The sequence below is a fragment of the Parus major genome, chromosome 12 (genome assembly GCF_001522545.3).
Source record: "Parus major isolate Abel chromosome 12, Parus_major1.1, whole genome shotgun sequence".
NCBI lineage: Eukaryota > Metazoa > Chordata > Aves > Passeriformes > Paridae > Parus > Parus major.
The window spans coordinates 13,850,632-13,866,901 of record NC_031781.1 but is presented as its reverse complement, the minus strand read 5'-3'; the positions used below and the strand labels follow the sequence as shown (position 1 = coordinate 13,866,901).

The 16,270-nt window shown below is 46.5% G+C and overlaps 1 protein-coding gene across 2 annotated transcripts in view; it reads left to right on the top strand.

The window, feature by feature from the left end:
* Positions 1–16,270, top strand: part of PRICKLE2 (prickle planar cell polarity protein 2) — a 102,288-nt gene that overhangs the window by 40,408 nt on the left and 45,610 nt on the right. The window contains exon 1 of one of the 2 annotated variants that reach the window (XM_015640622.3): positions 5,221–5,332. The exons of the other annotated variant lie outside the window; for it this stretch is intronic. The gene's annotated coding sequence lies outside the window, so the exon portion shown is untranslated. Of the gene's footprint in view, positions 1–5,220; positions 5,333–16,270 lie in introns of those variants that run through there. 2 annotated transcript variants of the gene reach the window in all.

The following is a 16,270-nucleotide window of genomic DNA, read 5'->3' as shown; positions in this document are numbered from 1 at the left end:
CTTCACATCCATTTGCCCTCCTGGGGAGCCCCATCTATGGAAGAGATGCTCATCCCTTTCATGGTGAACTCAGGTGTGGTCAGGCAGCTGGCACTGGGCATGAAGGAGGTCTGTGGCCCTGCTCTGCTCAGCTCCTGCTCCATTCCTCAGGTTCTGGGTGTTTCCATGGAGTGCAATACCCGAGGTTATGAGGGTGAAGAAGGGAATTGTCCTTCCTAGCTTGTGGCAAGGAACCATCTGGGCCAGCAATTAATGCATCTCTTCTGTGTGGGGCACAGCCAAGGTTACGCTTCCCAGCAGACAAGACTGCAGCTGAAGCTTCCTCTGGGGGGAACCCTATTGGCTGCAACAACAGAACATTTTAGTATTTAATAAAGACTTGAAGAAATGTGATTTGCTATGGGGCTTTGGTGGCACATGGCTAGTTCAGAAGGTATCATCATGTCTGCAGATTTTGGGCAGGGAGGCATGAAAATCCATGTCCCAGGAGTGGGGTTAGTAAAAACACTTGGCTTTTTATCAGATAGCCCTTTGTGTATGGGAGGGGCTCTGATTTATTAGTGCAAGATCTTGTCAAAGTGGGACAGTGGGCTCACCTTGCCCACAAACAAATCCCAGTCATCACTACTCAAAGACCTGTCTGGGGTTTGTTTCCAGCAGCCCTTAACTCAAGAAACAGTTTCTGTCCCTCCAGGTTAAGATATAGGCAAAGAACTGGCAGGGGGAGAAAGAAGTTACATGTTCTAAGCTGCAAGAAGGGAGCACTGGTATATTTCATAGTTTGAAGTGCTAAAACCATAATCTTCCAGTTCTGTTTCTGAGCACCCTGGCTGTCTCATATATCTGTGGGCTGCTACAGCAATATATTCTTCAGGTCCAGACATGGCAGGGGTGATGGCTAATGAGCTATTCTGGCAATACAAAAAAAGCCCCAAAAAACCCCAAACCAAACAAAACAAACAAACAAAACAAAGTAAAAAAAACCCAAAACCTGGGAAGGGGGCAGGGAGGGTATGTGATGCCAAGTGGAACAGCTCTGTCTCACGCGCCTCAAAGAGAAATGATGGAACACTCAAGGAGACAGGCTCCATCACACAGATTAATGTGCAGTGGTTGAAAGCAGCCAAGAACATTTTACACACACAGCAGGGCTGGAAGGAGCTGGGTGGCTCATCTCTGCAGAAACTATTCCTTTCCCTAAAAGAGCACTTTAAAAAAAAAAAAAAAAACGAAAAGGAGAGTGCAAAGGTTTTCAGGAGAGCTCAGCCACTCAGGCAGTTTAATTGGCTGAATGTAGAGCTTTACAGTTGGGATTAATATGAATATTTCTTAATAGTGTGGTGACACATTGTCAGGAGTTCCAGGGTCAGGACTGAAAAGCTGCACAGTGGTTGCAATGAAAATTCTTGCCTTTCCTTCTGGTTTTTATTACTACAGTAACTCCCAATAGTGCATATTGAAAGGAGGATGTTGTAAAGTTGGTTGCTTCATTTATTCCTGTGGAACTAGTGAAAAAAGTGGAAAGATGAGAGGAAGAACCTGCAGAGCCTGGCAGTGCTGCCTGCATTGTGGGTTGGCTGGTGGATCCACACAGGTTTTGACCTGCACACAGGGATGTGCAGTGCATCAGTATAAACCTAAGCAAAACCCACCAGAAAGCAAGTAAAAGTGATTTAGCAGTGTTTGAGGTGGTTTAGAAGGACCTGAGACCATTAGCCTTTTTACAAGCATTTTTCAGCTGGCCTTACTGCCTTTTTATCTCTGTGGGTCTCCCCTGAGTGACCACCAGCACAGATTGCCTGCAGGGAGGAGGTGGCTCTCCTGTCCCTGCTCCCAGGCAGCCTGGGGATGTCTGCGGCCTTTGTTGATGGTTGTTTTGCTGCTCCTGGTTTTTTCCTTTTTTTTTCCTTCTTTCTCTCACCTTCTCTTCCCTCCTGGTAATTTCAGAGCAGGTTCTGGGAAGCCCTCCTCCTTGATCAGCATGTGTAATTACCACCAGCCGTAATGGGATGCACTCAGAAGAATGTTTCTGTAATTTCCCTGCACTCCCACCTGCCTTTGCCCCTCTCCAGGAGTGATTGCCTCCACAGCTTTATAATCAACATCTCGCCCAGCGCAGAAGAGAGGTTCCTGTGCCTGGAGCCACTGCCGAGCAAGGAGGATGAAGCCTTCCCCACTGTCTCTAAAGCCTGTGCCTCTCTAAATTAGAGGCACAACAGCAAGCAGCTAGCACACAGCTGATAAAAGTCTCAGCAAGGCATTTGTTCCTGTAATGATTGTCTTTTATGCATAGATAATTTCAATAGAGTTGGACTTCCAAAGCCCACTGTCATCAGGGTGGAGTGAGCTGACCTGTTAATCATAAGAGGAATTAATGGGAATTACAGCTAGTGGAGCCCCCCTCTCTGAAGAGCTTGGTTCAGGAGTAGCACTGGAGGAGAATTTAAAAACGAAGCAGTGTGTTGTCCTTAGAGCTGCAGATAAAGTGGCAGCAAGGCAGTTCCCCAGGGAGAAGGGAGGTGTGGTGGAGATAAACTCCAGGAGCACAAACAACAGATTAACAGCCTAATTCTGAAGAGCATGAGCACACATGCATTTTCATTGTATCCACTTAGTATTAAGAGAGACTTTTAATTTAACCAGAGGGAGACCAGAGCTGCTGGGATTTGCAACCTTCCCGGTGTCTGTATCCAAAGGAGACCCAGGTGGGATGATCCTGCATTACCTCTCTTGGTGGGGCTTCCCTGGTGTAAGTTGCTTTAGAACCATTGAAGTGAGCTGAAATTCAAAGGATTCCTGCTGATGTTTTACCCCATCTGACGTCCTGACTATCTGCAGATCTTACCAACCAGCTACTAGATAAACTTGACCAAGCATTTTGTCCAAGTTTTCTTTTCAGGATAACTTGTGTTTAAAAAGCCATATATCCATACAGCATGCAGAGATTAAAAAAAAAAAAAAAGTTTATCACATCCATGCAGAAGACTTATAAAGTCTTTAAATATGCTTTATATTGGCGTTTCTCAGAGGAAGGGTTGATTATCTGGTCTCAAATATCCAAAATGTGGTCATTGTGTGCCTGAGCATGTGTACACAAGAGCACTTGTAGTAGTCAGAGGAGGCTGCTCAGTACTTAGGAATTTGTGAAGAATAACACAGCAAGTTGCACTGAAATGCTGTTGTCATTGTGCATTCCAAATGCACATGCCAGGGTGTGGAAGAGAGGACAGCAATTAGTCCTGTTAAAAATGAGTATGGTGCTGGGAAGGGAAAAATTATGATAGAATGAGTTGTTTCTTTTGTAACAGTAAAAGTAAGGTAAAAACAGTAAAAGGAAATTAAATGGCATTTGGTCAGTAAAACCCACAGCCTGAGCACATTGCAAGGGCTTTGTGGGCACAGCCTTTACCTGAAGTGCTACTGTGTGGTTGTAAATCAGGGTGTGAAAGTCCCCATGCAGAATACATATTCAGGAAAGGGTGAGCACCTTTCCTAAATAATTAATTTTGGGATCTTCAGGTTGTCATTCAAGGATTTAAGACCGGGAGTAAAGTACATTACACTGCTGTCTGCTGATGCTGTGTCTGGCTTGGCTGAGGGTGGCACAAGGGTGGCTTTAACTCCGTGTTTGTTATGGGGAGGCTCAGAATGCGCCTGTTTGCTGTCCCATGTCTAGCGGTGAGGTGCTACTGCTCACCTACTGAGCAGCCCAGGTTAAATAACACAGCAGGGAAAACTCAGACTTGCAGGGGAGGGTGGGGAGAATATATTTTGGGTAGTCTGTCAGTCAGCTTGACACTAATTGGTTGCAGTAAGTAATCGTTCTCCATGTAAATTAGACTCCAATTTCCTCTGTAGTCTGTCTGTTTGCTGTGTGGGCTTCGGTCTCTAATTAGGCTCTCACGTGGCAAACCTGGTTTGTAAGCTGCTTTTGTTCCTGGAGAGCCAGGCTCAGCCCTCCCCGAGGCTGCCAGTGCTCTTCCAGCCCTGCTCCCCAGTGGGACGGTTCTTAGATTAACACTGCCAAGTTCTAAGTTCTTCTTTTAATGTACGTTTTGATTACTTCTATATTTAAGGCTTGCAGTGGTGGTGGGATTAGAATGCAAAAAGGCTTGTTGGACTTGAAGTGGGAATACCCCTCCGAAATGCTTCCTCTGTGTTCCTGGAAGCCCTGCTCTCTCCGTGAATAGACCTCATTGAATCCCCAGCCAGGGCTGGGGCAGCTTGCCCACATCTGGATTCTGCTGCCTGTCTGCCGGGACACCTGGAGTGCAGAACACCGCTCCCCCCTCGCTTGGAGGAGCTGTGTGAGCCCATTCAGAGGTCACCCAGATGCCAGCCCACGCTCTGGAGCTGCTCCAGGGTTGCACATCTGTAACTGAGTGTAGCAATGTGCAGTTGCATGAGAGCCTTTATCCCTGCCTGCCGGTTGTTTGCGAATGAATGCAGGTTTCCAGGTCGCTGCCTGCAGCAGGCGGCTGCCCACGGTGTAGCCCTGTAGCTGCTGCCAGCAGACCTGGTGTAGTCCCTGTCAGCCAGGGTCAGGCATCTAGGTCTGTGTATAGCAGAGGAAGATGTATCTCTACAGCCAGTCTGCACCAGGCTGAAAAAATAAAGAAGGCAAACCATATGTTTTGGCCGGCCAGGCTATTTGCCAGCAGCCCTTTATGATTCAGTAGTTACCTTGGAGAAATTCAGGATAACTTCAGGAACCATGTGCTGATGGTTTCTGCAAACCTCCTCCGTACGTGTTACAGTCCTGCCCCAGATGTGACGGGAGCACTGGTAGGCTTTCTTACAAATAGTGCTTTTATTGGCATCTGGATATTTACCATACTCATTTTAGATCTGGTGATAGAGGCTGGGAGTTGCCAGCTTTCTTCAGTGCTCTCACGTGGCTGTTGCTCCAAGTAAGTAAGAAACTATTTTTTTGAAAAAGAGGTGAAATAAAATTGAGCATGGGGGTGTTTTTTTTCTATTGCTCCTCTTTGTGTGATTTATACATTGGCACTGTAACTTTGCTTTCATACCGCTAGTCAAAACTGGAAAGGATGTTGCCTCTGCAGAGAGCTACATTTGGGTGAAGGGACAGGATTGGATCAGGGTTTAGGATTTTCACCAATAAGCTAAAGCTGCGGTGGGCGTCACTCCGGGGCAGCCGCCAGGGTCCTGCCCTCCCCAGATGACCACAGGCACCGGCAGGGCACCGGCAGCCCCCAGCTCCTGTTCTGCCATCGCCGGGGATGCTCCGGGCTCTCTCCTGCCGCTCCTTCCCTCTGCCCTCGCCCGTTCCATGGGGCTTCTCCGGTGTGTGAATGCCTGTTTAGCCGGGGTAAGTCATCGCGCCCCATTTCCAGCATCTGAAAGTAGAAGCGGCTTTAATGCTCTACAAATGTTTGCATTAGGAAATGGTTTTCTTTTTCAGCTCTGATTCCTGCCTGTTCCCTTTGCAGGCAGAGTCTGGGGGCTGGCAAGGGCTGTCGGGGGCCAGGCACAGGAGCAGGGTTGTGCTGTACCCTCTGTAATATTTGACTTAATATCGGACACAGTAAAACTTTTCCTTGATGCAGACACGAGTTTTGTTGCCAGTCCCTGAGCTGCTCCTGCTTTTACACTCTCTTTAAAACCCATGAAGAGTGAAACCCCGCGGGAGGCTGCAGCTTATCTTCAGCTCTGAATTTCCAGACGTGCTGTGTGTCTTCTCAGCTGTTGCAAGGATATGTGTGGAATGACAGAATGTGGATTTTGGGTCTTTGGCAGCTGTGTTTAATGCAGGATAAAGGGGTATTTTAACTTTGGGATGTTGGATTTCTTATGCCTTTGTTAGTATGAATTCAGGAGAAAAGCTCCAATTTTCTTTCAGGCAAAACAAAAGCTTCTTTTGAAGGAAACAAAGTGTTTTAAGTACTTAATCAACTTGCTCAATTCAGTTGCTTTAGGATAATTTAGGAATTAAACAGAAGAAGGCTGTGTTAGTAACAAACTGCGGTTTTGGTTGGAAACAAGGATTCATTCCTGCTGGAGAAGGCAGAGGAAGCCGCAGCCTGTGGGCAAAGCTCCTGGGTCTGTTTGCTAGGCGGGGGGGTGGGGGTTCAACAGCATCCTCTATTTGCCTTTGTTTAGGCAGTGCAAATTATTTGTGTGCTTTAGGATTCCTTCCCTCCTTCAGCAGATGTTTTGTCTGTGCAACTGGTGGAATAATTAGTGAGAGATGTGGCACTGGTGTGCAAGCACCCCTTGGGGGCGGCTAGAGAAATCCCAGAGTCCATCCTGGGAGCAGCTGGCTGAGGAGCACAGTCAGCACAAGATGCCAGAATTAAAATTCATATGGCCCAACGTATTTGACTTTATTTCTGCAGAGTGTTTGTTCTCCCCACTGCCAAAAACAGGCAGGGACTGCTTCGTAGGGCAGAAAACCCTGCTGCTGCTTGTGGCAAATTTCTCTCAACATGTGAATCATTCACTTGGAGTTTTTATGGTGGTGGCTGGGGATGATTAAATGTTCAGACTGTAGGAAATTACCAGGAGATTTGAGTGTTTTCCTCAGTGGCTTTGGCCCCAGGGGTTGGGTGACATGGGAAGCTCTCCCTGGGTGGATCAGGCTGATTGTAGATTTTGAAGTCTCAGGTTGTTTGAGCATGTTTTTGCTCAGCTGCCATTTAAGTAATGGCAGCAACATGCTGCTTCCTCTAATGATCTTGATTTACGTTATCGGTTATTTCCTTAATTAGCTACTTCATCTACTTACACCTTAAATGACTCTATTTGTTCACCCAGAGAAGGGGAAAAAAGTTCTTTTTTTTCTCTTTTAAAGGATGGCAGTGGAAATATGCCAGCATGTGTGGTTCTGACTCCAGGAGATGTTGGTGCTTCTTGTGGGCTGACTCTACTGGCAGCACGAATTTTAAATTAAATGTAGATGTACATTTATTCCTGGCATCTGGGTTATGCAGACAAACGAAATGAGTTGAAGTGGTCCTTTGAAATTCCTGTTTGTGTGTATTAACTGGACTGAAGCTGGAGTTGTGTCTCAGGACGAGTTCTGGACGGAATACAGCCTCTTTGAATCGCCAGTGGTCTTTACATTTCCCATGAATTAGCACAGGGCACTGTGTTGACCACCCAGTGTCTCCACACAGCACTTCAAAACCTCTCCAGCTGGCCCCAGTTCCTCACCAGTATTCCCCACACACCGTCCTTTGCTGCGCTTTTTCCTGAATCTCAAAGAGACTCATGTGTTTCTCTTTGGAGACTCCTTGTGATACATGTGGCAGCAGCCCGTGCTTCAGACCAGCCTATTTGTTCCTGCTTTAGTAAGGTTTATTATTACTGTAATGATATTCCCTTTGTTAGCCTTATCTTCACACTCTCCCTGGTGCAGAACTCGCTGAAACACATATTGCGTAATGAGCCTGCTTCCATATTTAAATCAGAGAGACAGGAGCTGGGACTCTCCCTGCTAAAATGGAACTAAATGCTTGCCCTTCAGTTACAATGAAGCATCTGTGCCAAAAAATTATGTATTTGGGAAGAATTACCAAAAGTTCTGATGTACACAAGCCTTAGTCCTTTGAGTCTTCTACATTTTTAGCTGTTTGGCATGAATTTGGGCTGTACGACTTTCCTCTGTCAGAGAAAGCGTTTCCTGTGGTCCATGTGAAAGGCAGAGCGTTGCCCTGCAAAGCAGAACCACAGGGAGCAGCACAAATGTGTCTCCAGCACTCACTCCAGCTGGGCCCTGCTTGGATGGCAGCGCTGGAAATCCCACGTGTCACGTTTGGCAGCACACACAAACCCCCAGCCCCAGTGCTGCCAGACCCAGCTGACTCTGGGCTCTCAGCGTTACCCTTGTGGTCTTGGGTATCCCAGGGGAATTGCAGCTTTTGGGTTGGTTTGTGAAAATAGCTGAGGGTTCGTGGGAAGGACTCAAATATGGGAATTCTAATGGTCCAGAAAATAACATCCTAATATTTCTATGTAATGATTCCTAAATTATTGTCATGTTGTTGTGCAAGCGTGGATCTCGTGGTCTTTGCTTTGGACACCACGGTCACAATATAGCAATGCCTATGGGTGATCCATGTTCCCTTACGTGTGTGTCCTGCATTGCTTGTGTAACCTTGGACAAATCATGGACACCCTCCAAGCTGCAGATGGGGAGAAGATGAGCAGAGGTCCTGTTACAGCTGTTCAGGAGTTGGTGTCAGAGCAGAGCCAGCCCCAGTGTGGTACCCAGGGATTCATGTGTCCACAGGGTACCTGCAGTGGACCCCCACTGTAACAAGGACCTCCAAATGCAATGGAAAAAGACAGTAAAACCAAATAAGCTAGACTCAAGAAGAAAATACTTTGCAGGTTTATCCCCTCTGCTTCTCTTCCTCTGCTGATCCTGGGAGGAGGTGGCTGAGAGGAAATATTTGCTCTTAACAGGGTTTGATTTCTCTTTGTGTTCCTTGGAAATCTGTCTTTGGATTTTGCCCTGTTGGTGTTGGTTTATGCATTGATGTTTCCAGCAGCTCGATTGTATGCTTATAGTTCCAACTCTTGGTATTTTGTGCAAAGATAAAAAAGAAAGAAAGATGGTACTGAGTAATGAGGTGGCTATTTAATCACAGCAGGACTCTCAAGAAAATGTTCATTAAGTATTTATATCCTATATCTTTATGGGACAGTATTCATTAACATTTTCACTGTGTTGGCACTGGGCAGTTCAAGAAAGCTGCCAAGAGAATTGGAGTCTGTGTTGCACAGCCACAGACCTGGAAAGGGTTGCAGCAGGGGAAGGCATGAACGCTGGCTTTGTTACCAGATGTGTCCCTTGAAGCTGGCGTTGCATTTGAAGTTGCAGCAGTAAGCAGGATTTCAGTAGTTTCACTTACCGTTCTCAAAATGCTTGTGGTAAATATTTTAGGTCTGATTTTTCTGGCTGTCTTATGAGAGTGCAAGTGGCTGACACCGAACCCCTGGTTCGCAGGCAGGCAATTAGAGAGATAAGCCTAAGTGACTTCATGTGTCTCCTTTTTTAGATTGCTCTGAGTTGATGTAAAGGGCTGGGATTAGCAGAGATTGAGTTCTCAGAGTGCTGGAAACCAGCTGTGGCCAGGGGCCTCATCCAGGTACCGAGTTACGGAGTGAGTTTTCTTCATGAAATGATGCCAGGAAGATTAGAACTGATGATAAAATGGTATTAATGCTTGCTTCATTAACAACATAGAAGGTATCAAATTACTCTGGTGCTATAAATCAAAAGTGTTTCTTACATTTGTTAAGTGAAGCTATTTAAATAGTTGAAATACATTTGCTTGCTGGTCATTGCATCCTCAGATACAGGATCACAGCAAAGTGTATTAGATTTCCCACAGTGTTAATGGAAGGTCTGAAGCAGTAGCAGCCTGATGGTTTAAATTTTCCTTTAAAATAATACAGGGTCTTGTGTTAGATTTTAGGATGCCTTGTTCTAGACCAGTACTGTGACCCCGAGACTGGCCTCAGGCTCTTGTCAAAAGCTGTAGTGGTTGCACAGATCTGCCAGATCTGGGATTTGGGGCTGAAGGTCCATGATGCTGGTCCTGTCCAGCCACAGCAGCTGACATCCCCAGGCTGGACTATGCCCATAGGCACCTCCCCTGATGGAGAGAAAGTTCCTTTTAGAATGACTGTCATCAGGAGATAGCTTTGTTCTACTTTTTAACAAGTGTGAAAGGGACAGAGAGAGAATTACCTGCTTTACCTGAATGCCTGTTGGATATAATAAATGTTAATCTTGGCTAATTAGCAAATTGATTTAATGTAGATGTCTCTGTGATCCATTTATGTACTTGAAACCCCATTGATTTCCACTGGCACCATTCAGCAGAGCGGCAAGTGAAAGGTCTGACTGTAGCTATGCTCTTGGCTTCCTGATACCTTTCCCCTGTCCTTTGTATGAGAAAGGAGATCCTGATGGCAGTCAGGACAGTGGTATGGTTTGTGCCAGGCGTGCAGCACAGAGAGCTTCTCACTGGGCCTCAGCCTCTGGTTTGTCCTGTTTTTCACTGTGCATGAAGCGATGCCTTGTGGCACCCCATGTAGGTGGCTTGGATTAATTTGCCTCTGACTTTTCACTGCCAAACTGATCATTCAGGAAGCATTCAGCAAACCTCCTGGTTGCAGTTATTCCTGAGCTCTCCTGCCCAGTTTGAGCATTTAAATTTCCTCAACATAAACATTTTCTTCTCTCCAAGCTTGTCCTTATTTGCTGTCTTCATACTCTTTATTTTCTTAAGCACTGCAGGAAACAGTTGCTTGCTTGAAGAGCTTAGAGCTCACACCTCCTAACATCTTCACAGCAGATACTTTCTGAGTGTCTTAACACCCACTAAAAATCATTGGGAGCTGAATGCTTAACTACTTAACTACGCAGATACCCTGAGGATCTGACTGCTTCCCCTGACCACCTCCATTAGACCAAGGGATAGCAGAAAGGAAGTGAGAAGAGCATTCCCTCCTGGAGCTTGGGTACAAGAAATGATTCAGAATTAGTCTGGGTCTAAGCCACAGAATATTTTTGCAATTTAGGTCCTGTAGCTTGTCACATCAGTAGATTTGCAGCCCTTATGCTGACTGTGGATGTTGATCCAGCCCCTAAATCTGGTAGAATACAGTTTTTTCTGTGCTATATGCTCACTGCCAACTTTGTTGTGCTTCAAGAGAAATTAGCTAAGATGTGTCAGGGAAGGACATTAGATGAATCAGTGGAGGATGGTTGTATATGCCTACCAAAAATGGTATTTGTCATGTTTTGCCATTTCCTGTAGAACAGCTTGTCTCTGAGGCTTCAGGCACTTCAGAAAGCTGAGTATGGCAAGTTTTCCTCAACATAAAGGAAACAACGTTTTGTTCAAAGTCACAGGCAAAATCATAGTTGACATCAAAACTAAACCCAGTTTCATGTCCCTTCTGTAAGCACATGGTGCTGCTCACTCAGGTGGAGGTGTAGAGGCTGGAAAAGCACCTAAGTGCTCTGCTCTGTGTCTTGTGTGGAATGAAAACTATCAAAGTCAGAACTTACTTCACAGCAGAGATGTTGGAGTGCAGCAAGTGTCAAAATCCTTGGCCCTGGTTTGTGCCGGTGCGTGCCGCAGACGCTCGGGGAAGGAAAGGCAGCTGTTGGGCTGCCACTGCTGCTTATTACACTAATTACAATTGTCTCACTGGTATTGTGAGCTTCCCTTCTCCTTCCCCCATCTGTCTGTCTGGCCATCCGTGGTCGCTCTTGTCTTTGAGATACGTTTGAAGTGCTTATTACCCCAGAGAGCCTGATGGTGCTTCCCCTCTCCATACTGACACGAGGGAATGATACAGTTTGTGCAGAGAAGGGACTTCTCTGGGGGGGTTGAGCTGTTTGCCTTGAATTAAGGCCATGGAAAGGGGAGGTGTTGCCTTTACTTTGCAATTCCACATTTCTAAAAATCTCAGCCAGGTGAGTGAGCCTGGTCTGAACCATGCCAGCTTGTTGGAGATGGAGGGAAGAGTATTTTCTTCCTCCTTTTTTTTTTCTTTTTGCCCTGTACCAGTGCAGTCAGCTACCTACTGGTCAGAGCAATGCCCTTCAGTCAGAGCATGCCACAGGAAGATTCCCAGCTTTAGCCCATCCATGGTTTTCCAGAAATAGCCTCAACCCTCTGCTGCAGGAGCTTGGCTAACCCTGCTTTAAGTCAGCAGCTGAGCTGACCCCCAAACTGATCTTCTGTTGCAAGGAGACACTGTAAGTTAAAAACTCAGCAAAAAGAAAGCCCCACTCCTTGGGATGCCCACCTGTTTTTTATTTCCCTGGGGAGGGGTTATGCCTTGTCACAGGCTTTGCAGAACAGCCCACTCCAAAGAAGCTGGCTGAGCCACAAAACAATGGGACTCACTAAATCTCCAGCAGCAATAATTGCTTCTAAAAGGCTAATGTATTTAGTCTGCTCGTGTTTAGCAAACAGCTTTGCTTTGCCCTTTGAAGATAATGCTGCGTGTTCCACACAGCTTGGTAGGAGAAAACAGAGGAAGAAAATGGCCTGCTGGTGTCCCCTGTTAATTGCCAGCAATTGGGCTTCTCCACCCCTCCTGGTGCTTAAGGTGTGGGCAGGGTGCCCTCGTGGGCTCAGGTAAGCTGGGAGCCCCACAGCTGAGGCTCAGGCTGGTGGAAGGTAATGTGTTCTCTCTGCAAGCCATGCCTCAGTGTGGCTGTGATGGGAACAAGCAGCATCTTACAGGATGGCTTTGAGCCTTCCCTAGGGCTATTACCAGGTGTGTGGGTCTGGGTCTGGCACAGTGAGGAGGGATGCTCTCGTGTCACTGCCTGTGTTGGACCCATCCAGGGGAGTGGGGACACTGTGGGACCCCATGGAGGAGGGAGCCAGTGCAGGAATCAGTGGCCACATTTCTGGCCAGCCCTCTCCGGATACAGTCTTAATCCCTCCCTGCAGGTGCTGATCCCCCTGCTCCCAGAGCAGACTATATAGCTGCATTTCCCTAGAGATGATGATAAGATAAAAGCCTGGCCGTGTTCTACAAGAAGAGAAGAAGGTTTAGGGGATGAGGAGCCGCTGCAGGAGGAAGGGATGCAGGTTTCCAGCTGCACTCCCTCCGCCGAGGCCGCCTTTGATGCGGGCTGTGATTGATGCTGTGTTTGGAGCAGGCAGTGACGCGCTGACCTTTTCCTGACGGGCTGAGCAGCTCTAATGATCTTGATGGAGCTGGCGATTTGTGTATTGGGTTTGATGTACAAGGTTTGACACGGCATGGAGAAATGGGACTACAGTATGACTGACAGCCCATTCCCATTAAGGACAGTGAGGCACAGGCTGTTCTCCAGTGATTCCTTTCAGTGAGAATGCTTTGACGAATTATATTGTAGCAGAGAAGTTTTTGCTGTTAAATACCATCCTTTTAATAGCTTCAAAGCAGTTAAAAACAGATGAGAATGAAGTAACTTGCAGGCCAAGAAGGCTTATCACTAAAAAGGCTGTCTAAATTATACACTTAATTAATATTTAGTGATTTTTTTTTTTACTCTGAATTTAATGTTTAGTCCTTAGGCAGATAAAACAATGCAGTGGCTTGCATCTGAGATTCTCCTTTTCTGTAATTCAGCTGTATAAAATTTCAAACCCTGGACTTCTTGCAGGCAACATAAAAACCTTTTAATTTCCATGAGTTGAGCTATGTATAAATCACACCCTGGTTGGCACATCTCGTGGGTGCTTGTGGCAAGAGTAATGAATTTCATGGTTTGTTATGAGCTACTAAAACCAACAGAAACATAGAAAGCCTGTTGTAATCTCAGCATATTATTCAAGGAAGCAATTTATTCCTAAGTATGAGCAAATGTCAAGCCACGATAACAAGTTGTTATTACTAATTAAAACAAAGGGAAGAATAGCAAACATCTCCTGTCATGTGTGTGCTGTTGCCAGGCTGTCTGGAGGACGCTGGAGCTCCATCCAGCTTCAACCAATGGGACAGCCAGGCTGGGAACCTTGCCATTGCCTAAGACAGGACGACCCTCTCTGTGCATTCCAGGAAGGGCACTGGGCCATGATCCTAAGAGGGCTGGGGCTGGCAAACCACCCAAGCTTAAATACAAATGCCAGTTTTCACAATTGTATTATTTTGTATGTTTTGGAGGGTTTGTTTTTTTTTAAATCAAGGTTGACTTGATTGTAGAAGTCTTGTGGAATTTGGGGAGCACTGAAACAGCACTTGCTAGTCCATCTGCTGGCACTAGCTGGTTTTGTATCATCCAGGGCCACTTCTTGCTCTCAGGTGTAAAATAAAAACCCATTTGGGCACATTTCTTCCCACTGCTCTGTTGGGAGGTGAGAAGCCAAGTGCATTCCTGACCACGTTTGATCTCCCCCTGTTTGCAGATGCACTGTGAAATTTAAGACTTGAAAACATTGCAGAAGACCCTTCTTGTTCATGACCCAGCGTGCATGATTCCCTCCCTGACATCATACGAGAGAATTGGCTGGATCCAAAAATTAATTTACCACCTCCCTGTGCATTTAACACAGTCTGGATGCAAGCACCAAATGGGTCTTTTATTTTAGTTGGCAAAAAGCAGGCAAGTGTCTCCTGGGTGGGAGTAGAAGCATGGCCCATCTCAGATCTCTGCTGGTGTCAGGGGAGTTTGGCCAGCCCTGCCACACATGACTGGGAGCAGGGGCTCATGTGGTGCCAGCCAAAGTGAGGGAAGCACTGAAATCCTGCTGGCAGCCAGGGAAGATGTGCACAGTCTGGTTTATGGAGGTAAAAACCCGGCTTGTGTCACTTGTCCACTTGGGCTGGCTCAAGGCTCGCCTCTGAGCATGGAGATGGTCAATTCCCCTGGTCCTGGAGGATGCACAGCTCTGGTGGTGGGGCCAGGCAGTGCATGACTAGTGCAGAGGAGAGCTCAGTGACTTAAGAAATCCTCAGTACATAACCACTGACCCAAAACACCCTGTTAGACAGGTTTGAAGCCAAAAAATAAAATAAAAATCATCTGATGTGACAGCGACCCTGACAGTGTCAGGCAGTGAGAAGGGCGGCAGCGAGGGAGTCCTGAGCTGCTGCCAAGGCACATGTCAGTGCAGACTTGCAGGGTTAGTTGGTTATCCTGAAAATACATCTTCTATTTTGTGTAAATGGAAAATTAATTTGTTGCTGATCAAAGATTTAGCTCTTTGGAGAACATACCACCAGATAAGCTGAAGATTTATGCATTTCCTTTGTAACATATTTTCAGTGAACACTTTATTGTTTGTGGAAAGGCCCCAAGAAAAAGATGTGATTACAAAAATAACTGTGTGGAGTTTATTTAGCTTGAATTACAAGAGAGAGCTTTAATGAGGCTTTTGTAGACATCATTAAAGGACACTATTAAAAAGTCTTCAAATAAGAAGCCTATCAGGCTAGCAAAGGGGAGAAAACCACAGGAGCATCTGGATTGTTCACATTCGGTTACAAATTTGATTTCAACGTATAAAAGTAAAAAACATATTAGTGCTGAGTGGAAGCTGGAGGCTATGAAAGCCTTATTGTGTTAAGCTCTCTAAAGCTTCTTACATTAAGGTGATTAAAAAAAAAGAGAGAGAGAGAGAAAGAGAGGAAGAGATAGTGATTGATGAAACCCTGTTGTTGGTGTGCTCTGTGTGTCATCCCAGGGTGTGCTGAGGTAGGGACAGTCGGTGGGTGAGGGTCCTTTTGGGGTGCCTTTCCATGGGGGAGTTGGGGTACCATGCAGTGATGCTCAGGGGTGTCAGCACAGCATGCTGATCATCCCTGCATTTGTGTGGTTCAGAGGACACGGGCAGCACAGCATGAGCTCATGGCCATGCCTCAGTGTCCAGCTCTGGCTGTGCACCAGAGGGTGCCAGCCAGGGTCAGGCCTGTCTCGCTGGGTGAGTTGGTAGGAAACACAGAAAATTGTCTCTAAAATCAGCCGCAGTGCGTTTGGGCTGCACCTCCCCTTCTGCGTCAGCTACTGCTGGGCTCGATGGTGTTTTAAAAACTAAATTCCTCCTTGTAGACTGACAGCACAGATCCTTACCCATGGTTCTGCCAAAAATGAATGGAAGGCAGCAGTGGTGACAGCCAGAGGAGTGGGTCTGTTGTGGTTGGTCTCAGGCAGCAGCCACGTGAGGAAGGTACAAATGGCAGTCCCGAGGAAAAGTGGAGGAGGCCAAGTTTGGGAATTAATGATCTGCATTTGATGTTGGTCTCTCTGCCTCTCTCACTATCCCGTTTTCCTTTGCAATAAGACATTCCTGCATCTAGCACTGAGAGCTGTGAGGAAGCATTTGCTGCCTTGCTCAAAAAGAGAAAAGAAAGAATGGAGCTTATCCTCATTTAAAGTCCTGACCTGTATTTCATGACTCAGATTCTCCAAGGAGCTTTCCCCATACCTTGAGCACATCCTTGTGTGTCTTCTGAAGAGCCAGGTATTTGGCTGGGCAGAGTGGGGCTGTACCCTGCCACACAGGATCATTTCCCTTCCCTGTCACTAACAGATTTTGCAGTAATTTTGCCTTTCCCATCCAGTGCTTGCAAAGCTGTGCCCTCTCCAGGCTGTTGTTCTGCTGCCCATCACTGCCTTGTGCCCAGGAACCACACTGGGCTCATCCTATGCTGGCACAGGGCTGGGAGCACTGGCTCTGCCAGTGGGGATTGCTCTACAAATTACAGGGTGAGTGTGGGAACAGAGTGGGAAAAAACCACTGTAGTGTCCAATTCTGCATTTCTGTGGTCGGAAAGAGCAATG